General features: G+C 56.2%; 2 long non-coding RNA genes across 4 annotated transcripts; one reads left to right on the top strand and one right to left on the bottom strand.

Annotated features, from left to right (window-relative positions):
* Window positions 1-14,500, bottom strand: LOC118550381 (uncharacterized). 2 transcript variants are annotated; one of them, XR_004924527.2, is made up of 4 exons: window positions 13,993-14,500; window positions 2,237-2,325; window positions 923-1,047; window positions 1-514 (listed from the first exon to the last, which is right to left on the bottom strand). It is a non-coding gene; the product is annotated as an uncharacterized LOC118550381 (long non-coding RNA). The 2 variants fall into 2 exon arrangements; XR_004924526.2 differs by lacking the exon at window positions 2,237-2,325 and having other exon boundaries at window positions 13,993-14,455.
* Window positions 13,014-20,783, top strand: LOC144381952 (uncharacterized). Of its 2 annotated transcripts, none has more exons than XR_013448296.1 (4): window positions 13,014-13,127; window positions 16,262-16,476; window positions 16,905-17,370; window positions 20,173-20,783. It is a non-coding gene; the product is annotated as an uncharacterized LOC144381952 (long non-coding RNA). The 2 variants fall into 2 exon arrangements; XR_013448297.1 differs by lacking the exon at window positions 13,014-13,127 and adding an exon at window positions 14,431-14,543.
* The last annotated feature ends 811 nt before the right edge of the window (window positions 20,784-21,594 follow it).

Below are 21,594 nucleotides of genomic sequence, written 5' to 3'. Positions count from 1 at the left end.
TTTCTTCTTTGGCATCCTGTCTGTTTTAATCAGGTTCTTTTGCTATTATTGAGTTTTGAGACTTCTTCCTAGGTTCTGGGTACAGACTGTTCTCAGCCATGTGTTTGGAAAATACTCTCTCCTTGTCTGTGGCTTGTGCTGGGTGAGACTTTTAAACACATGGGTCCGCATTTCCCCAGCAACTGATGATTGGTGAGGGCTTGGTCAAGAGGCCAGCGCTGATGGGATGTGTCAGGGTCTGATCCATGCTCTCCATAAAAATAATTGCCAAAAATTTATGAGGAGAGCCACTTGTGAGGGCTCATCAACTCCATCCTCCTGTCCCAGACTGCCCACCTCTGTGACGATGTCATCTGGAAAATCATGGTCATGAACGGAGACAGGCGTGGCAGGTGGGAGGGGGTGGATCGGGTCCCTTGTCCAGCATTATTTTGCTGATCCAAGGTCTCCCCCTACCCCATGAGCCGGCTCATCCGGCCGCTGAGTTCAGCCCCGCCTGGGGCTCTGCGAGGCACTGGAAGGGAGATAAATGGAAGCATCATCTTCTTGCTCCCAGGTTTCTGATGAATGCAAGTGTTTTCATTCACCGGGGAAATATCTCAGTGGAGATGGATGGAAATAGAGCCACATTTGGGAAGAGTCAATTTCCGCTTCTCCTGATGAGGCTGCTGAGGGAGGGGTCGGCAGGAGGGTGGGGAGCAGGGAGAAGCCTGTGCGCGTGCACACACGCATACGCACACACAGAGCATCACTCCCATGTTCCAACTGCCTAGGGCTTCCTGCAATGCCTTTTCCACTAAGGTGCAAATAACACAACCCCAAGCAGGAATCCCTGAGCCTGAGCCGGGGGATGTCCACCCCCATCCTCAAAGCTCCATCGGAGCACTCTGGTGGGGGGACAGGGCCCCCCAGCACCACTTACTCTGAGGCTCAGATCTGGTCCTTAATCCTCCAGACCCTCTTCTTCCTGTCTGGCCTCCTGCCGCCACAGGCCTTTCTCGGTCCCTGGTGCCCAAGCCTGGGAACCCGGCCAGCCGCTTCCTTTTCCTGCAGGACACAAAAAGAAGACCGTTACCTGCCACCGACATTCCAGAAGGTCAGGGCACTGCGCCGGGGATCACAGCACAAGAAAGAGACAGACGCCCCTACCCTGGCATTCTGGAAATCTCCCTGGCCAGCCTGTCCCCGCTTTGGCCCCCGACCTGCTACTTTGGGCCCCCCACCCCACATTTCTTCGCATCCTTCTTCCATCCCCCAAATGCCATAATCTCATCAAATCCTTCCCTCTCTGGCTGTCAGGAACCCACCCTGATGTCCTGTGGCTAAGTTCTAGGTACCAACCCACCCTGATGTCCTGTGGCTAAGTTCTAGGTACTTTGCACATTCCAAAGGCCCATGATTAGCTTTCTTTTCCCCAAGAAAACCAACTGCCCCAGACCCTGGCGAGTCCATTTCAAGCAGCATGAAGAAACTCTGAAATGCAGTGAAGCCCGGGCCAAAATCCCTACTGCACCAACTGCTACTTGGGGGGTTTGGATGAGTTTCTTAGCCACTCGGTGCCTCAGTTTCCCCACTTATAAAAAGGGGAAATAGTAGTCTTTACTCCATAGTTTCTGAGGGGATTAAATGATCTAAAACCTCTAAGGAGTTTAGAATAGTGCCTGACACATACTAAATGCTCAATTAATATCAATACACAGTCTGCCCTACCACTCCCCACAAACAATTTGCTCTGAGTGGATCAGGGCTGCGGACCTTCCTCTGGTGCTGGATGCTGCAGGAGAAGGGGCTGCAAGAGATGAAGGTCCGCCCCTGCTGCCTCGGGAGTCCCAGAGGTGCGGGGAGAAGGGGGCTGTGCTTCCACACAAGAACCCACCAAGCAGCTTCTTCTGAGGCCATGAGCACTGAGGCAAGGCTGGGATGGGCTGCAATGGCGCCCAGGGGGGCATGAGGGGTGGGGGGGGATGGGTGGGTAGGCACCAGGGGCTGGGGACATGCTCTTGGAGGTTGAATCTCTGGAAATTTTCAGTGATGCACTGAATAAAAACAGCTCACTCCCTTGTGCTCTCCTTTGTTTGTCCAACACATATTTAATGGAGCATCTCCCATGTGCCAGGCTCTGGGCTAACACTGGGAGACTGCAGCAGACAAGCCAGAAACAGTTTTTTATCTCCAGGAAACTTAGAGTACAGGGTGTAGGAGGAGACAGATGCCAAACAATTAGGTGCAGATTTACTGATTTAATGAGAGGACTCATGTCCCAGTGGGGCAGGAGACGAAGGTTGGAAGTAGTTTTCCAGTGGAGAAACAGAGGATCGGAGCTGTCTGGATATGTTGTAGGGGGGAGACGGGGAGAAAGGACACGAGGCCGGGGAGTCAGCACATGGGAAGTCCTGGAGGGGGGACAGAGCCTGGCTCACGGCAGGGACTGTGGGGAGGCCTAGCGGCTGGAGGGTGGTGACCCATGGGGATGAGGCCCAGGGACAGTCAGAAAGGGGTCATGGCCACCCAGGGCCCAACCTCCCTGACAATGACATGATCAGTAAACGTGCCACAAAACCCAGGCCTCGGAGTCCACCCCCACCCCCACCCCCACAAATGTCTGCAAATTCTGGCGACTGGACGTGGTCCCCTGGGACCTGCAGCACGGTAACGCGTAAGCAACATTCTTCAGAAACTGAAAACACCTGCATGAAGAAGAGCAAAGGGACAAGCCCAAGGTTCTCATAGGATATTACTTGCCCTACGGGGGCTGGACTGTCCCTCAGCGATTTCAGTGTCGCGTGTGGGTTAGTAGGGTGGGGTCCCACACCACTCTGCCTGCTGCCGGATGATTTCTGACCCCACGTGGCAGTGGAATCGAGCAGACACAGCCTCACACCGCCCAACGCGGGGAACAGACTTCCAGGGGAGCGCGGCCAACTCTGTGCGAGTTCATTGACAAATCGCGCTGATTTTTAAATGCCAGTTTTCCCAATGCCAGGCGAACACAAGCGCTGGATGGTGGTAACTGATTCCAAGAACAGAGAGTTATGGTAAGTTTGAGGAACGGGACATAGTATGCATGTCAGCTTAGAGTCCTGTAGTTGCAGAAACTGACAGCTGCAGAGAACGTCCCAAAGCAACAACTCCACCTCCTCCCACATCCCCTTCATAAAAGAAAGCCAAGTTTAACCAAAAGCGTTTCATAAAAAAAAACAGGCCTTTCCAAAAAGATCAGTTTGCATTTTTCACACGGATAGACAATGATGACTTTATTTTTCCCATTTCACGGTGAACCTGTGATGACACCATCCCGGGCTGCCCTGGTATCGGGTTCAAGTCTGTCCACTGGCTTCAGTCAAGACTGGGGAGACCCTCATTCACCGTCTCCTCCAGAGCCCAAGGGGCCGCAGCATGAGGCATTCACTCCGTGGACTTAATTCCATACCCTCGGCCCAGGCCCATGCTCCTCTCCCAATTCCCCGTCCCTCGTCTGCTCCAGGCTTGGGATTCGGGCCCAGCCAGCCCCAGCCTGGGACCCCGTGGCTAAGGGAGCCGAGACAGCATCAACCATGGGTCAGCCAAGCGAGTCCTGCTCCCTGCTCTGCCTCCCACTCACTCAATGATCTGGGCCTCAGTTTCCCCAACTGTACCATGAAGGGTTGGATTGAATGTTCACCTGGTGCCTCCCTCTCTGGTGCTCCAAGAATCTCTGATTCTGGGCAGGAAGGTCTTGCTGAGATATTCGTGGGAAACGGCACCAGTCCTATCCTGACGGTCTCTCCTCGGGAGATGAGAAAGGAGATCAGACCTCGTCCTGTTTCCGATCCACGAACACCACGACCAGGAACCAGAAGACCCACCGCAAGCCCATCATGGTTGCCCTGGCCTCAGGGAGCTTTCGTTTCCGTGTGAGTGGAGCAAGATGAAGCCCTGAGCAAAAACAATGTGCCCCTTCCCAGACATGGGGGTTTTAGGAGGAACTGAGCCAGTGACAAGGAGTGGAGCCCTCCCAGGTGACAGAGCCCTGGGGGAGACAGGCCACTGGGGAGGGGGTCGGGGGAAGAAATCCGATGGCAGGAGAGGGGACAGGGAATGGGGCAGGGAGTGTCACCATCAGCAGCAGCAGCAGAATCACAATATGCCTGGGGTTTGGACCTGATATGCCAAGAATGAGAAGCCTACTATGCACTGGTCCCCCCAGCAAAGCCGCAAGCCCAGGGCCCAGCACACAGTAGGCTCCGAGCGGCTGCACTGATTAATCCAGGGGCTGCCAGTGAGGTCTATTTTCGCTCTTGCTGAAACAGCATCTCCTCCTATTTCTGCAGTTCACAGCACAGCTCTTGGCAAACTTCTAACGGTGACATGAAAGGAAAAGGTGGACAGGGCTGCCCACATCCCCGAGACAGCGGTGTCATTCAGGAAGCCCCCACTGCTGTTAAGTGTGGGGCTGTCCCTTCATGTCATTGAGACCATTTGGCATCTTCATGCCCTGAACATAGCTATAAAGCAGACATCTCTGCAAGGCCTAGAATAAATCCCGCCTGTGCGTCCCTGCCCTTCTCGGGCACCTCTTGGGCCCCAGCGGCGACAACTGCTCTGTTTCCATCAAGGTCCAGCTGTTTTAATGGAGGTTTTAAATAACCCCTTTGCTGCCAAGAAATTTATGTCCTGCAGAGACGTGTGTGGCTGTGAACAGACGTTGGAGAGAGGTTCAAGGCCCAGCGGCTGTTGGACAACAACCAGGAAGTGCCCTCCCTGTCCTGTCCTCTGGGATGTCGGTTTCCAGTGACTCAGCAGATGTCCCCACCTAGCGCCAGCCCATGTGCAGGGCTCTGGGCCCAGAGAGAAAGATCAGTCATGTTCCCGTGCTCGAGGAGGCCACAGTCAGATGGGGAAGGCAGACCTGCCAGCAACACACACCATCCGGCTGCCGGCAAAGCCCCAGACTGAAGGCTGCCGCTCCATGAGCACCTCCTGTATGCGACAGCGCCTCCGATGTGCTGGGTCCGAGGCCAGGTGATCCACAGGTTGTCCAGCCCTCCCAACAACCCCCCTGCTACAAGGCCATTAATCGTTCCCATTTTAGAGATGAGGACACTGAGGCTCAGAGCAGCTGAGGAACTTAGGTCACACAGCCAGGGAGGGAGCTCGGGTCAGTGTGTGCTCTGGGCACGGCCAGCTTCAGAGCGGCTCTGCCCACCCACGGCCGCCTCAGACGGAGGCCAGGTCTGTTGGGAGGACCAGAGGCAGGGGTGGTCACCGGATCCAGGCGGGCAGAGTCTGGAGGGGGTGCTAGATCGCAGGTGCACCATGTCCTGATTGTGGAGGTTCCTCAAGGTCGCCCCACATCAGTGCAGTTGAGTTGGGCTGTCTCAGGCCAGTGGCCAAGCAAGAGGCAGGATTTAGGTTCACCTTATACATTAAGATTGTTTGCACCTGCTCAGAATCCAACCCCGCCCCCACGAGCTCCTCCTCCTTCTTTAGAAACCACGCCCCTCACCTACCAGTACGCTGTCTCTGGCCCGCATGGAGACCACCCAGGCGCTAAGGGCGAACATGTGATTTGGGCATGACCAATCAGTGACTTCCATTCCCCTGGACTTAGGGATTGGCTCAGAGATGGGCACGTGACCCAAGTTAATCCAATCAGAGCTTGGCCTTGGACTTTTGCTAAAAGTAGCGTAAAAGAGGCCTTTCTTTTAAGGGTGTAGGACTGCAGTTGCTGGTGGCAGTTTTGAGAGGAGCCTGTCTAAAAATGAAACCAGAGCAGGTAAACAAATCTCTGAAAGATGGCGTGAAAGAGAAAAGGAAGGATGGTGGGGGCAGAGAGAATGTGAGCCTCCAGAAGGTAGATGTCCTCACCCTTTTGGCTCCTACTATATATGCTTGCAGAACCAGCAGGCTTTCTGCGTAGACGGGGCACAACTGCTTTAGCCCCTGGATCAAGGCAGACCTGAGGCCGGCAGCCCCCCAGGCATCCCTGTTTCATGAGCCAATGCATTTCAAGTCCTGTCTCAACCAGTTTGTGATGTGTTTCTATTATCCACAACCCAGTGAGTCCCAGCCCTACTCCATGGCCACCACCAGGAAACAGAGTGTCTGGTGCATAATAGATGCTAACTAAATATTTGTGTATGGAGAAAATGGGGTCCCAGAGACATCAAGTGATATGCCTAGGTCACACAGCTCAGGATGGCATATCAGGTCCAAACCCCAGGCATCCACCACTAAGGCCCAGGCTCCTTCCCCCACCCCACCCTGCCCCACAGAGCACAGGAGAGGAGTTAGGAAAGGAAGAGGCCAGCATGGGCTGGAGGCATCAGGAAGGACTTCCTGGAGGAGGGGGAGCCAGGCTGAGCCCTGAAGGAGACTAGAGGAGAAGAGCATGCAGGGGGGTGGAGCAGCTCCTAGTCTGCTGCCCCCAGTTCTTTAGGCCTCTGGGTCTGGAATTCTCCATGAGGAGGCTCAGGATCTTCCTAGGGCAGGGGCCCTGGGACCCTCTCCCCAGAGCAGGGGGAGCTGTGTCCTGCCCCGGGGTGGAGGCGGCTCCCAGGTAGGGGGCGGTAGGCAGGGCGAGCAGGAGCTTCTGGGCACTTCTGTTCCCTTGGCTTCTGTCCCGGGCGCTCCTGGATGGCCGCGAGGATAGCAGTGTCCTTGCCTGTCTGCTGTGAGGGGACCACGGTCTCACAGGCGTCGCGATGCGGCCATCAGCCCACATCCCATCAGCCAGTGAGCCCCACACACGGGGCAGACCCCATGCCCCGAAGTGTCTCCTCGCCGGAGATTCCCTGCAAATCCCCCGAGTGAGCAGCACCCCGGAAGGTAAGAACCCCCGTTACGTCCACAGTCGGCCACCCTCCCTGCTCGGCCACGGACGCCCCTTTCCCGGTACTGAGCCTGCAGAAGGGCGACGCCGCCCGCGGGCAGGAAACCACGCATCAGCTCTGCTGCTGCGAAATATTCTTGGTACTATTTTTGGAGCTAGATGCCTGCGTTGGTGGGAGGCGGATCCATTCTGTGCACAGGTGAGCTTTCCAGACGTCAGCTCGGAAGCTGAGTCAGTGATTCTTTGAAATCTCAAGTCCGCTTTTCTTCTTGTCAGCCCGCTCTCCCTTCATGTAGCATTTAATGATGCCAATTAAATGCAGACCCTGAGGTTGGCACCAGGCATTTGGGGCTGACAGAGCATCTCCTTAAATATTGTGTCCCAGACACCTGTCTTGCCTGCCCCCAGTACCAGCCCTGTGCCCGAGATGTTCCCACCCGGGGGACCGTCTGAGATCTTCAAGACCACAGCAGGCATTAATTTATTTAACATATTTGTTGAGCACCTACTACGCGACAGCTATTGTGTGAAAAGAATCAAAGTAAGCAAAACTGTCATGGTCCTGGCTCGGTGGAACTCACAGTGTGAAGGGGGAGACAGACACTAACTAGAATAACACAAAGGAGTGTAAAGTCACAAGGGCTGTGAAGCATATAATGGAAGATTTCAAGTTTTTCCCAGAGGAGGTGACTGTCTAGCTGTGATCTGGAGAATGAAGAGCCAGCAGATGAGCTTGGGGCTGAGGAAGAGTGTTCAGACCAGGCAACAGCACATGCAAAGGCCCAGTGGCAGGAGGGCTCTTGGTGATCACAAAGAACTCCAAGACCGTGTGGCTGGAGGGCAAAAAGTGAATGGGGGCCTGGAGGGGGGACAGGGGCAAGACTGGGGGAGGGTCTCGAATGCCACTTTCAGGATTTGGGTCTTGATCCCAACAGCAGGGACCAGTGGAGTATTTTAAATAGAGGGCAAAGGCAGGAAATAGGGTGGTCAGATCTATGTTTCCAGTTTAACCCTCTGGCTGAAGCAAGGTGAGCTGTGATGGGGGAGGTATCGGAACAGTATGACCGGAGGTGGGAGCTTTCACCTCAGCCTGGAGGTTGAGTGATGGCTTCCCAAGGAGGAAGGGGGATGTGGGAAAAATGAACATCCCCGTCTGCATGGCATTTGTTCAGTCATTTGTCATACATTTATCGAGCACCATCTCTCTGCCTGGCCCTGTATTCGTTGAGGGGGTAGGAGGATGAATAAGAAGAAAGTCACGGTCCTCAAGGATCTTATAAGGGAAGGCACACATATTTTCCTAATGTTTCAGGAAGGGCCAGTACCTGTGAGATAGTCAGCTTCTGTCTTATCAGGTGAGAAAGAGAAGACCAGCCAGGACCATTTGGATACTGGCAAGAGAAACCCTACGACCCCAAGGCGATTAAGGAGTGTGGTGAAGGACATAGGGTAGAGCCATGTCATATATGATCCAGAGACATCAGACCTGGGTGTCCCTTGCCTTCCCTGTGCAGTCCCTAAATGATTCTCTCCCTGGGGGGCGGGGGGGCTCCCGAACCCATGCACCTTGCACCCTCTGTCAGTACTTCCTGGGAGGACAGCCCCCTGCCTGCTCTGCAAAGGAGTAAGTAGAAATTCAGAGAGGTGAAGACACTTCGCCAAGGTCACACAGCCTCGAGTAGCAGCACCACGGTGTCTATGCTGCTGGTGATGCACAAGCTTTGGGGATATTGTCCATCCAGACCTTGACTTGGGTGACAAGGAAGAGCTCCCCCTTAGGACCAGGCAGGCCTGGAGCAATAATGCTAGCTAAGGCCCACTTAGGGCTTCCTGGGTGCCAGGCACAGGCCCCAAGCATTTTATATCCACCAGCTTATGTCCTCTTCACGATAACCGGACGGAGTGAATGCTAGCCGTGCGTGCCCACAGTGATGGTGTGGAACAACCACAAAAGCTAGGAGTTTAAGTCAATGTGTATTCATTTAGTTCACGAGTCCTCTGGTTGGCTGGACGGTCCCACTGGCCTGGCCAAGCTCTTTCAGGCTTGTGCAGTGAGCTGGCAGCTCAGCTGTGGGTTGGCTTTGCTGATGCTGGCTGGCTTTTGTGCCTGTTTGGAGGCCTGATGTGGTCTTCGATTCTCCAGCAGGCTGGTCCGGACTCCTTCAAATGGAGGTTTCCGATTTCCAGGAACATGAACAGAAGTACAACAAAGCTGCTTGAGGCACAGGATTCAAGTCAGCACGCTATCCCATGCAACACGTTCATTGGCCAAAGCGAGTCACAGGGCAGCACGTATCTGAGGGGTTAGGAAAGAAGTCCCATTTCTCGAGTCACATTACAAAGAGTGTGGAAGGGTGGACAGGTGGGGCATTTCTGCCGTCGGTCCACCAGCAGGTGGCCGTCACTATAGTCAGCCCTAATCTCCAGATGAGAGCATCAGGACTCAGACTGACACAGTGACTCCCTCCAGGTCACAGAGCTACAGAGCAGAGATGAGGTTTGAGCCCGGGTCTGGGCCCTTCTCGATGACACTGCTGCCTCTCGAAAGCTGTGAGCAAAGCCACGGGCAGGGAAACTCAGGGCCCTGATGATATGGGGCTTCCAGGATCCTGAGCAGGAGATTGTTGGGGTGAAGGAAGCCCCGCAGCCTCAGGGAGGCCTCTGGCAGCAGGAGGAGAAAGGCCTTTCTCCCCCAGAGAGGCAGAAGGGTTACCTGGGCAGAGGGCTACCTGGCTAGGTGTCAGAGCTCACCCGGCTCTGACCCAGCTCTGCTGGCAGCAGGAGGGCCCTCATGACATGCCATCCCCTGCCATTGCTTTGTCCTACTTCTGCCCATTCATCCTAACGCTCAGCTCTAGGGTCTCCTCCTCTGGGAAGCCCTCCGTGATATGCCCTTTGTGCTTTTGCTGCACCCTGGGAGTCTCTGGCTTGTCACTGTTGATTTATGTGCCACTTCTCACCCCTACGGTCCTGGGAGAGCATAAGTCTCTGGAGGGCCGGCAGAGGCCCCCCAACCACCTTCTGTTGCCTTCCCTGACAGGCTGGAGGCTCCCGGGCAGGGCTGGGCTTCTCCTGCGTCTCACTCTCTGTTGTTTTCTTGGGGCCCAGAACACTGCAGGGCACAGCAGGGTCAAAAACACTGGCTGGCAGAAAGAAGGGAGGGAGGAGCAGGAAGGGAAGGGCGTGCGGGAGAAATAAAAGGGCTTTCTGCACGGCACGAGGAGGAGAGGAGAAGCTTACAGATTCATAGGTTACTAGAGGTGAGGGAAGCAGAAAGACTCAAACACTGAAAGTGGTCCCGCTGTGACCTGTGATATTTGGCTCAATCAGGAACAAGTTACTCTGCGCGCCCCAGGTAGATCTGAGAGTTCTTCAGAGTTTGCTCTCAAAAGAGCTTTCTGGGGTGAAATGTTTCTCAGGAGGCCTATTTCATGCCGAGCCACAAATACCCAGCTTCACAGGTCAGAGAGAACCCCAGCCCCTTGGTCCGGAAGAGAGGTCCTGCCCCCAGCCTGCATTTGGGTATCCGCTCCACCAGGCTGTATGACCTTGGACGGCTCACTGGGACTCGCTGACCTCTGGCCCTGCCAGCCCGGAAGTGCTGGACGGCGAGTCCCCTCCCTTTCTTCCTGCTCCTGTCACACCTGCCGTCGTGGGCCCAGGTCTGAGGTCAGGCCTGCCTCTTCCAAGAAGTCACTGAGGCGGTCCTTCTCTGGACTCGAACAGCTCCAGGGGCTTGGCCTGGAGGCTGAGTGCTGGGCTGTGAGGCCAGACCAGCTAGTCCAAATCCAAGCCTGTCTCTGTTCTAGAAACTTGCTGCCCTCAGGGCTGACCAGTGGCGGCAGCATTGGCGGGCAGTTGCGGAAGAGCGGGCCCTGCCCCAGGCTCGTGACGAATCTGACTGTGCACTTGAGCAAGCACCCAAGGTGGCCTGCGGGCACCTGTAGGTGTGAGAAGCCCCAGCTCTGTAGGTGGCCAAGACACAGGGGTGGGAGCCCAGCAGGAGCGACACGTGACCTTGTCAGGGCGTCTTGGACTCTGAGACACATCTCCACACGGGAAAAACAAAAAACAGCAAACACACTTCCTGCCCCAGTGACCCGGCCCCTTCACCCCTTCACTGCAGCTCCCCTGAAAAATGGGGGGACAGTGACAGCCCCCCAGGGTGGTGGTGATGATGGAAGGGAGTCATTTGCATAATAGTGGCCAGCATGGTGGGGGAGGGGGGCTGCACTTGCCAGTTCTCTCTGTAGGAAGCTTCTCGGGCCCTGCTGCTCCCTCTTTCCACGCTCCCCGACCTCCCTCCCCAGGTCCCGCCAGCCTCCAAAGCTGGTGTCTGCTGTCTTATCACCCTGCTTCTTTCCTTTGTAATATTTTGTTCTTATCGCTTACTCGTTTTGCTTGGCTGTCTCCCCAGTGGCACCCAGGAGCTTCCCGAGGGCAGGGGCCTGGGGACCTCGTTCGCGGCTGTGTCCCAGTGCTCAGCACCCCGAGGGGGCACCCTGAGGAGCCTGACCAGTGCCCGCTGGATGAAGGGCCGGATGAGGAGTAGGCCTGGGTTGTATCGGTCAGGACAGGCAAGGTACTGTGACAAATAGGCCCACATCCCAGTGGCTTCACCCAGGAAGAGATGGTTTCTCTCCACGTGAAGTCCAAGCGGATGTGGCGGGTCCGGGGAGCTCCTCCGGGGAGGCGCTTCCTCTGAGCGAGGATGCGGAGACCCAGGCTTCTTCATCTGTGATGACGTCATCTACACACGGGGCTTCCAGGGCTCCCAGGGAAGGACAGTGAGTGAGGGGCAGGTCACCAAGTGATTCGCCAGCTCAGCCCAGAGGGGAACCACATCATCTCAAGCCACATTCCATTGACCACAGGTGCCAACTGGCCCCACCTGGATGCATGGGGTGGGGGGTGGGGAGGCTGGGTAGCCACCGCCCAGCACCAGCCTTGCCCTATGAAAGGGGGTGTGAACTGGTGGGCAGCAGCTGTCTCTGCCCCTCTGGTGGCGATGGATGACTCCTGTCACTTTGATTCCCTTCCCGAGACCCCTGGGCTCCGAGCCCTCTCTCTGCTTCTGGCCGACGTGATGCTGGGTCAGAAGGGCAGGAAGAAAGGGGCAGTGACTCCGGAAGGGCTGCCCATGCTGCTCCCCACACTCGGCTGGGGAGGGAAGTCGTTCTGGGCTGTTCCGAGCTGACTATGTTGGAACCTTCTGTGTCTGCTGAGCTGCTAATTCCGGAGCCATCTGCCTCTGTTCCCAGCCCCAAAGCCCCGGGATAAATAAAGTTTCTTCTGTGGTTTTTAAAGAAAGTTTTGAGGGAGTGGGGAGAGAGAGGAGGGAGGTCTCGGAATGACTTGTTCTCTGAGGAGGAGGCCCTGCTTTGCCCAGGGCTGGCTAGGCTGTCGTGCATGTCTACATTTTGCCAAGAGCTGGAGTGGCTGGAGTGGCTGGGAGGGATGTCATTCCTGTGGGTTCCTACCTCCCCCCACCAGACTGGGGGCTGCCTCGGGCTGAGTCCCCTGTTCCCAGTGCCCAGTGCAGGGCCCGGCACAGAACAGGTGTCTGTAAACACTCGCTGAATGAATGATGGAGTGAATGAGGGCAGGGAGGGGGCGGGGTTGGATGGGATGTGATGGGAGGCCGGCGCCCATGGTGTTAAGAGCTTTAATGAATTATCCTGGGGCAGGGACCCTTCTGGGATGGCAGGGCAGGCAGGACCTGTGACTTGTTTCGAACCACTAGAATACAGCGAAGGTGATGGGATGGTACTTCCGTGTTTTGGTTACAAAAGATCGTGGCTTCTGTCTTGCTGGTCAACTCTTCCTATCGCTTTCTTGGCTTGCACACCTTGATACATAAACTGCCGTGTGGGAGACACCCCCGTGGCAAGGGACTGAAGGCTGCCTCCAGCCACCAGCCACCCACGGCCGGACCCGAGGCCCGCGGTCCACGAGCCCTCAAGGAACCGTCCTGCCAACCACCTCGCATGAGCTCGGGAGCAGGTCTTTCCCTGGTCGAGCCTTCAGACAACTTCCTGGCCTCAGTCGACAACCTGATTGCAACCTTATGTGAGCGCTGAAGCAGAAGGTCCAGCCAGGACATACATTTCATCCAAAAATCCACAAAGAACAGGAAAATCTAAAACTTAAACAATTGCTTGAATACAAGCCACACATTCCTCCCTATCGCCTACATTCTGCTTCACCCTAAGCTCCGTGGGTTTACCATGGGGAGATGTGCCAAGAACCTAATGCAAGTCACCATGGGCAGTGGCACTCCTGTCGTTGGCGTGGGGAGCGTCTCAGGCGAGTGCAGGTAAATCTTACCCAGCCCGGGGCTGGTGGGAGCAGTTTCAGGAGCGGATGCTGCTGCGGCTTCCCTTTTCCCAGCCCCACTGTTAAAATGAAACAGACTTCAGGATGCCCACAAAGACAGCTCCGAAGAAGGACTTCACATCAGGCTCTGGGGCTGGCTGGAAAAGAGGTACTTGGTGGAAGGGCCTGGAAGTCCGGAAAATGATGAGGCTTCAAGAGGACGGCTGCGTGGGTCCCCTGGGAGACCCTAGCTCGGGGGGGGGGGGCCTGGGGGAGGACAGTCACTCCCTGCAGGGGGGATGGCAGAGCAGAAGCCCTGGCCTGGGCGTTGGAACCACGGAGCTGAGGCTGGCTCGCTGTGGGCTCCCCAGGGGCCACCCCGACCCCTCTGATCCCCCCTGTGCTCAATTGCAAGTGGCAGAGCGAGCCTTGAGGACCTGTCACTCCTGGAACCCAGGCCTGTGAGAACAGAGGCTCCCTGTCCCACCCAGTTTCAGTCTTCCCCTCTAAGCATCGGCGGTCACCCCGGCAGCCCCGAGCCCGGCAGGAGACGTGCCCCCTCACTCCCTGACTGGCTGGTAGCTGGTGCTTTCACAAGCTTCTGCGCTTCAGGGACGGTTGCCCTGGTTGTCACTGAAATGCACCTGCTCAGTGCGGCCTCCCGCGAGCCGGGCCCAGCTCCCCCGCATTCATCCTCCATGCTGCCTCTGCCTGCAAGAGGGGCCCATCGGGGTGCCTGGCCCTGTGCTGGCCACAGCAGCCATGTGGACGGGGGGCTGAAGTGCGTGGGGTGGGGAGGGTGACCCGTGCTCCCCGGAGAGCCCCTCGTGGAGCCCCGGTGCATCAGTGCTGATCCCGATACTGACCTGGACAGTGACAGATGACAGATGACAGCCGACCTGTGTCCAGTACCTGCTGCACCTCGGGGACTGTGTTGTCCATTTTCCGGGCATTTCTCATTCCGTCTTCAAACTGGTGTCCCTGTCTGTGCAAGAAAGCTGAGGCCCGGGGTGGGAAGTGCCTTGCCCAAGACGGCACAGCAAGGAAGCCATCAAGCCAGAATTTGAAGCCCGCGAGCCTGCGCCCTTAATACTCTTATCACATCCCTTCTGTGAGGCCCCACGACAGACCCAGCTTCAGGCAGGAGGCAGCCTGATGGGAGGTGCACAGAGCGAGGAAGAGGCACAGCTGAGGGACTGCTTTGGGGTGCCACCAGCACAGGGACGCATCCCTGATTCACCCTCGTCTGAGCTGCCTTCCCTTCCTTCCCCTACCAGGGAGAACAGCTCTGCAAAATCCATCACCTCTCGTTCCAGCGGAGCCTGGGAGGTGTCACAGGACTGGGTGGGGTGGAGTCCCTGCGCCCTGGGGACAGGAGCGCTTGGTCCTGCAGCCTGCATGCCAGGGGGTTGAGCAGGTGGGGAAGGGAGCCCCCCCTCTGTCTCTCTGTGTGGAGAGACTTGACCTCATGAAGATAAGGGCGGCCTGACCCATCAGCAGCTTCATAGCGTAGGCAGGAGATGAAGTGCTTTCAACACCCGGTGTCTCAGACGCTATCTATCTCGGGAAGCCCAAGTGTTTTTTTTTTTTCCTCTCCCCTTTTCTCTGTTGTAAGCGGCACAGGAGAGGTGAGGGGTTGGCACACAGCGAAAACACGTGTGTAGCGGATTCGATCAGGTTCCTGAATAGCACGCCAGGCTAAGTGGAGCCAAGGGTGGGGGGACAGGTGGCTGGGACACGGGCCAAGGGGCGGGCAGGGCAAGCAGACTCGGTGGGAACAAGTGGAGGAGGGGAGGATGCGTGTGGGGGGGGCAGCTCGGGGTGGGGGTGAGGGGCGCCCACTCTGCAGGCTGGTCAGGGTCTTCCAGCTTAGGGCAGGGGGTGACAAACATTTAGGGCAGAATGGCCCTTAAACCAGGTCATGAGAGACCCCTATGCTACAGAGGACCTGCCTCCCCTGGGGTCTCCTCCACTGCTCTCCACCCACCAACGGCGACTCTGCAGGACCAAGGGAAAGGGGACTGTGGGACCCCTCTAGACTCTGCTCTGAGACCCTGGGATTCTCTGCCCAGACGGCCCTGAGCCCACCTTGGGTACCTGCCTCCCCTCTTGCCCAGGTCTGGGATCCTGAGGTGGCCCCAAGGGTGAATGCCCCCAGAGTGTGCACCCCGGGCCCGGCCCAAGAGGCAGCCAAGGGTTGGCTTTTGCAATGGGGTGAGTCACTAAGTCTATGGTTGAATAAACCCCCAGCCCCAGCAGTATTGTGACATCTCTTCTTCCGTCCCCACAGGCAGGGACCAAGCTAACCGGGTTCTCTCTCCTCCTCTGAGTCTAACACAGGCCTGGCTCCAAGTGGGGGCCCAGTGAGGGCTTGTTCGGGGGTCATCAGAGAGGAGCAGTGGCTGTCCCGAGGGCACCCAGCGATGGGATGGACAGAAACCCGTGTGTCCAGGCCTCAGTCAGCTCGGGGCTCACCAGTGATGCTGGCATCCTGTCGGAGACCCTCCAGTGGCTCTTGGGAACCTCAGGGAGGCCCTCGGATGGGACCTAGCATATGACTGTTTCAAACAGTCCTAGTACTTAGTGTCCCTCTGGCTCTATCGGGTGCAGGGAACAGCTGCGGCAGGGGCTCTCCTAGAAGGGGGTCTGCTCCAGCCTGCTCCCTGGAACGGGGGGCCCTGGGTCCAGCACCCACTAGGCTCTGCGAGGTGGGCGCTCCGCTGTGTCTCGGGGCGCCCCCGTTTCCCATACCCCCCTACCCCGTCACCCCTGCTCTCCTGGGAGATGCAGCGGCCTCCACTGCCCATCAGGCCTTGAAGAGCCTCGGGGCTCTCCTCCAGGCACGCTCCCGGCACAGGGAGGCAGGAGGCGGCTCAGCTTCCGGTGGGCTCATTCATGGACTCAGAGCCTCGGTGTCTGCAAGTTCTGTTCTGCTTGAAAATGTGCAAGCCGCCTTTCACTGTTGCCGCCGGCGGCGCTTTGAGCTGAACCAGACCCCGCGGCCCGGGGTGAACAGCGCTGGAGCTTCTCTCTGGAGGGAGCAGAGTGGGCTGAGGAAGCAGGAAGGCTCTGGGGCAGCCCCACTGCTCCACTGTGAGCCCCACTTTCTCTGAGTCACTTTCCCCTCCTTTGCAGAATGGAGCTCCTCGTCCCTGCCTGCAGGATGGGGGAGGACTCAGCGTGCTGCTGTCCTCTGTGTGCCCTCCAGACCCACCTCACCACCTCCCCTGCTCTGTGCCCGGAGACCCTGCAGGGGTGAGTCACTATGCCTTCCCGCAATCCGTCTCTGTTCCCCCATTGGGCCGTCCAGGCGTGGGATGGAGGGCCACCAAGGCCCTTTCAGCCTGACGGTGAGGGATGCCCTTCTTTCTTTACTGAACAACAGCTTCTAGCCCGAGCCCTAGCCACTGCATCCCAGCCTCGTGAGACCGTGGGACGTGTTCAGGAGCCCCTGAACCCCCCCATCTCCTGGAGCTGTAGGCAGGAGAAAACCCAGCAGTGACCAAGGACCTGCTGTCTGCAGCCCGGGCTCCCAGGGACAGACATGCCCTGTGTCCTCTGAGGTCGTGTGTGGGCAGGAAGGAGGGAGGCAGGCAGGAACCACGAGGCCAGACACTGGACACGCAGGGCCCCCCAGGAGCAGGACGCTTACCTGGGAGGCCTGGGGACAGACAGCGCGGGGTGCACGGGAGCTCCGAGCGGGAGGCAGCGCTGGGCCTCAGCCTGTCAGCACAGGCAAGAATTAGAATCCTAAAAAAGACCCCGTTATTTCTCCCAGGGCCCGGGCGTCCTTTGGAAAAAGGGATGTTTCCTGCCAGATCGCCCCCTGAAGATGCATTTGTCACAGGCTGTTGTGTAAATCCACGTTTGGCCCATTTACGAGATGTGATTTCTTCACTTGACTGGCCTTCACGCTCCTTCTCCAAACTCTCAAAATGTGGCTGCTATTAGGGGCCCAGAGAGGAGCCATAAAACACGGCGGGGGAGGCCCCTGCCACGGGCCTGTGGGCTCCGGGCCGTCTCCTGCTGCAGAGGAGAGCCGAGGAGGGGCCGGGGGGCAGCGCCGCTCAGGACGGGGTCGGTCCCCGGGGAGAATCGGTGTGACGCCAGAGAAGGGCCGGCTCGGGTCGGCTCCTGCCACCAGGCTCACTGAGGCCCTACTGTGTGCGGGCCTGCGTGGGGCCTTGGGGTGCATGGTGAACAGAGAGGAGCCTGTGTCTGGAGCGCGGAGGCGGGAAGGACAGGTGAGCAATGCAGGACAGCGTGCGCCAGGCGGGAGAGGCGCTGGGGAGAAAGTACCGCAGGGTGACGTGTGGAGCCGGGCTCTGGGTGGGGAGGGCAGTGTGCCTGGGGGCCGGGTGGGGGAGGGTTGGGGGGAGGCAGCATGCCAGTGAAGGTCTTTGAGCCTTTTTTTTTTTTTGAAGATTTTATTTATTTATTTGACAGAGAGAGATAGTGACAGCAGGAACACAAGCAGGGGGAGTGGGAGAGGGAGAAGCAGGCTCCCCGCTGAGCAGGGAGCCTGATGCAGGGCTTGATCCCAGGACCCTGGGATCATGACCCGAGCCGAAGGCAGATGCTTAACGACTGAGCCACCCAGGCACCCTGGTCTTTGAGACTTTTCCACCTTCGAGCTGAGGCCTGAAGAAGGAGGAGTAGGACGTTGGAATATCAGACAGATGGCCAGCCAGGCACCAGGCAAGGGCATCCGTGGAGCATTGCCGTGGGAGCAGGGATGATGGAGCAGTTAGCTCCACCTGGTGGGAGCAGAGAGGACTTCAGCCAGGAGGTGAAACCTGCGTGACGTGGATGAGTGCTGATGGCATCACAGGTGGGAAGAGCCACGAGAGACACAGGCAGAAAGGTTCCAGACCTGGGCGGGCACACAGCATGGCGAAGCAGCTAGCATCATGGCTGGAGGGCTTCCATGTGAGGCTGGGGGTGTCCTGGGATGAATGTGTGGGGATGGGGCTCTCTCCTCAGACAAGGACACCACTGTATAAGCAGCAAGCAAGTTACGGTCCTCGAGGCCATGTGGCCCCGTAGCTCCCAGGCCCCAGGCCCCTTCCAGCTGCAGAATGTTGCAAGCCAGGAAGGCCCGCCTGGGCGCTCACGGGATGCCAGTGGACAGACTGCTCTATTTGGCTGCGTCTGGTTTTGGTTTCCTGTCCTCACCCCAACCATCCAGAGGACCTCCCGCTGCTCCTGCACCTTGGGGTGGCAGGCCCGGAAAGCCCGCCCCAAATAACCAGCCCTGAACCAGGTCAGCTTTCCTCTCCTATTTTAGATCAACCCAGCCAGACTTGATCCCTTTGGGAGCAGCAGACACTCATGTCTCTCCTGGGCTCACTAGATTGGTAAGACCCTGTGACTCTCGCAGCAGGCTACCGAGGGAAAAGTTTTCAGAATTTCAGGCCCTTTGATGGAGAAAGTCTGCCTGATAAATAATTGAGAGAGCCTCCACTTCCTGAGAACTGTGAGGAGCAGTGAGGGCCTCCCAGTCCCCCCAGCAAAGCAGAGCTTCGGAGCGCTCCTGCGGAGGGGCAGGAAGCCTCTCCTTCAAGATGAGTCAGGAAAGGCAAGAGGGCTGGCGTGGGAAAAGCCCACGTGTGCCGGGGGGGCACCTGCTTCAGGGAAGGATGCAATGGGCGCCATACCCGAGAGCTGCTCTCACTGCCTTATGATCAGGATCCCATTTCACCCCTGAAAGACCCCATGTGGTAGGAGTGCAACCCCCATTGGACAGAGGAGGAAACTGAGGCATAGATAAGCCAAGCCCTTCTGGGAGGTGAGGGCCTGGTGTCTGGCCTGTCACTCTTCGCCTCTCTGCTCACCTGGCGGTCCTCACGCACCAGCAGGATCCTGGAGTGTCAGGACCTCCAGAACCTGAAATCTGTGCCACTGTGGGATCAGGATCCTGAAGACACGAGCTTGAATCCCGGGTCATTTGCTGCTCTGGAAAAATGCAGTGTTATAGTCTATCGTGGGGGTTGCAAGCTAGATGTGTGTGACATGTGGAGCATAGGGTCCTGCACAAAGTCGATACGCAGTGGATTCTGAGTATTACCTAAGGTTGTGCTAAATGCTCTAACTAACCAACCCCAAAATGTAGAACGGCTCCAATGCAACAACAGTTGGCGGGCCTTCCTGGCTTGCAACATTCTGCAGCTGGAAGGGGCCTGGGGCCTGGTTGTATGGAAACTGCAAAACAAGTGCTCTTGATGGGCACCACACAATGGCGGGACTCTGGGTCCGAGATAGCTTCTCCCGGGAGACACCCACCGATCAGTACGCAGTTTCTGTCTTGCTAACACGCTCTCCTAGTGTCTGCATGGTTTGCATACTTCAGGGAAGCCAGCTGCTGGGCAGGAAAGGCCCGCATGGCAAGGAGCAGAGGGCAGGTGGTCCTCTGATGCATCAGGTAGGCAAAAAGGTAAGGAACTCATGGGAGGGCCTCAAAGGCCTGAAGTGGATGTGACATACGTCACTTCGGCTTACGTTCTGTTGTCTGGGATATAATCACGTGGTCCCGCCTACCTGCAGAGGGGGCTGGAGATGGAGTCTTGCTGCGTGCCCAGGGAGAAGAAGAACCGTATTTGGTGAACAGGTGGATGGTCTCGGACACCCGGGAAAGGTGAACTAATGTGCCAGGAGACCCAGCGGGTCAATAGCAGAACCCACGCTCCTGAGTGTGCAGCAGGGCTCCAGGCTCTTCCGTCTACATGTCACACCAGAATGAGGCAGAGTCACAGGACTGGCCGGTGAACCAGGGACAAAGGCTCACCTGAGCCAGGGGAAGGGAGGCTCAGATGATCATTGTCTCTGTCTCCCTGCCAGAATCATGGGTGGGGGGTAGAGAGCCATAGCTCCAGGGCTCTTGGTTGTGAAGTTGGTTAAGATGCAGAGTTGGCCTCAGGGTCCCCTTGGGATTAGTTTCTTTATTTGTCAAATAAGACTATAGCAAGAGGATATACCACGTGGGGTCACTTGAGGGTGAAGTGAGATCTTTGATGCCCTCATAACTTGCCTCTCCCTCTTCTCTTCAGGTCCTGCTCCTCTGCTGGGAAGATCTCATGTGGTCAAGCTAAGGTACTTTGAATGATGTTGGTGCCAGGGGTACTTTCTTCCCAGGGGTGTTTGGACTCAACAGGAAGCCCATGACTAGGGAAGATGATCATACAGTTCACTGATTTCAAATCCCTGCCATCAGATGGATGAGGACAATGACACTCGAAGATGGGACACCTCATAAATATGTGTAACCCCAACCCCCAAATCCCACCTCTAGGAATTTGACCCTTGGAAACTTACAGATGTACATGGAGAGCTTTTTCATGTAGGATGTGCTTATGATAGCCAACACTGGATATAATCACACAATATAATCATGTGTCACCACGGGAATTGGGTAACATTATGTATGGTTCATCAATTCAGTGGGAAAGTAGTGGCAACGATCCGACAACTGAGAATCATTGTGTAGAACATATGAAAGGCAAGGGAAAATTTTGTGACATGGAAGTAATAGAATCAGAAAATTCTAGAACAGAGTGTGTAGTATGCCCTCCTTTTTGTAGGAAAAATACAAACATATAAACACATGTTTGACAGAAGTTATTTTTGGTGGTGGCATTATGAGTGGTTTTTCTCTCTTCCTTTTTATTTATCTATACTATCTATAATGAACATGTATAATTTTTCTGAGAGAAAGAAAATATTCTTAACATGAGGGTTAGCATTGTGTTGCCCACAGGACTGGATGATATCTAAGGACAAGGAGATCATGACCTTTTGTGGCTTTAAATATTGGACATTAACAGTGTCTAAACAGGAGCTGAAATCACTGGCAGAAGGTAAGGATTTCTTTTGCCTTTGAGATCCTTGAGAGTTAGCTGTTGATCGAAAAGGTCTTTGATTTTGGCAGTCCAGTTATGCCTTCCTGAGCTAATAAGGACATCCTCTTGATTGAGTGCATGTGAAGCTTCCCCATCACACTACATCAGTCAGCAGTTGCTGTGTAACAAACAACCACAAATCTGAGTGACATACAATAAGAAGCCTGTGTCTCTCATACATTTGCAGGTTAGCTGGGAAGTTCTAAGCTGCAGGTTTGGGCTATAAGCAGCATCTTCCCATGACAAAGGCAGAGGCACCCCTGCCCACATTTCACTGGATGAAAGAAGTGACGGGCCAAGTCCAATGTCAAGAGGTCCGGAGGTTCACTTTGTCTTTTGTGAGAGAAAACCAGAGTCACGTGGCGAGGTGCCTGGGTACAGGGAGAGGTAAAGAGTAGAACCCACCATCTAGCATCCACGAGTGGTTGCTTTGGTCAGGTCATGCTGTGAGGTGGTTGAACACACTGTGGACACGTTTAAAATAACATTATTCCTCCACAGATTAATTCTTTTCAAAGTATAATACGAATGGAAGGAAATTAAAGTTACTGTAATTCCATTATCTACAGATGG

This window comes from Halichoerus grypus, chromosome 5 (assembly GCF_964656455.1).
Source record: "Halichoerus grypus chromosome 5, mHalGry1.hap1.1, whole genome shotgun sequence".
NCBI classification, from domain to species: domain Eukaryota; kingdom Metazoa; phylum Chordata; class Mammalia; order Carnivora; family Phocidae; genus Halichoerus; species Halichoerus grypus.
This window is presented reverse-complemented; position numbering and strand designations above follow the sequence as displayed.